General features: G+C 48.2%; 1 protein-coding gene across 2 annotated transcripts in view; it reads right to left on the bottom strand.

Annotated features, from left to right (window-relative positions):
* The window catches only part of LOC111661844 (SITS-binding protein), a 23,842-nt gene that overhangs the window by 9,110 nt on the left and 14,089 nt on the right, over positions 1-643 (bottom strand). The window lies entirely within an intron of this gene.

Here is a 643-nt window from a genome sequence, read left to right as displayed (position 1 = left end):
CACACACACACACACACAGGTACACACAGGCACACGCACTTCGTTACCTCTGTCTCCCACCCACACAGGGGCCTCCAGTTAGCCAAGGGGGGCGTGGGGGGTGTTTTACAACCCTGCTCAGGGCTTTCCCTGAGCAGTGGGCTGCCTGGCTAGTGATAACTAGCTACATGTACCCCACACACACACACACACACGCACACACACACACGCACACACAAATGACTCATTACAGCGGAATGTTTCCCTTGTTTTTCATGTCATAAACCGTTCCCATGGCAATGGCAGTTACTCAGAGGGCCTGTTGACTTGACCACCAGGGTCTCACTGAGATTAGAGTTCGAAAGCAGAGATGAACTGTTTGATGTTCTGGTCATTATCCTTCATTAAAATTGGAGTTTTGTTGTAATGTAAAGATTTAAATACCTGTGTGAATTGCCTAAAAGTTTAATAAGTATTAGCTTTTAATTTGTTTGAAGCCAAGCTCCTAGCCTTCCTCCACACACCCCCACAAATGCGCACACACACATGCACACATGCACTCAGCAGCTCCCTGAGTCCCCTGTCTTCCAGACTTGGAAAGGTCTGACAGGAGAGAGGATGATGTCATCATCATCTCCAGTTGGGGAAGAGGTTAACCTGCCTT

Source organism: Seriola lalandi, unplaced genomic scaffold (assembly GCF_002814215.2).
Source record: "Seriola lalandi dorsalis isolate HSWRI2012SDOR001 ecotype SW California unplaced genomic scaffold, Sedor1 jcf7180002054553, whole genome shotgun sequence".
Taxonomy (NCBI): domain Eukaryota; kingdom Metazoa; phylum Chordata; class Actinopteri; order Carangiformes; family Carangidae; genus Seriola; species Seriola lalandi.
The sequence above is the reverse complement of the archived record's forward strand: the minus strand, read 5'-3'. Positions and strand labels throughout refer to the sequence as shown.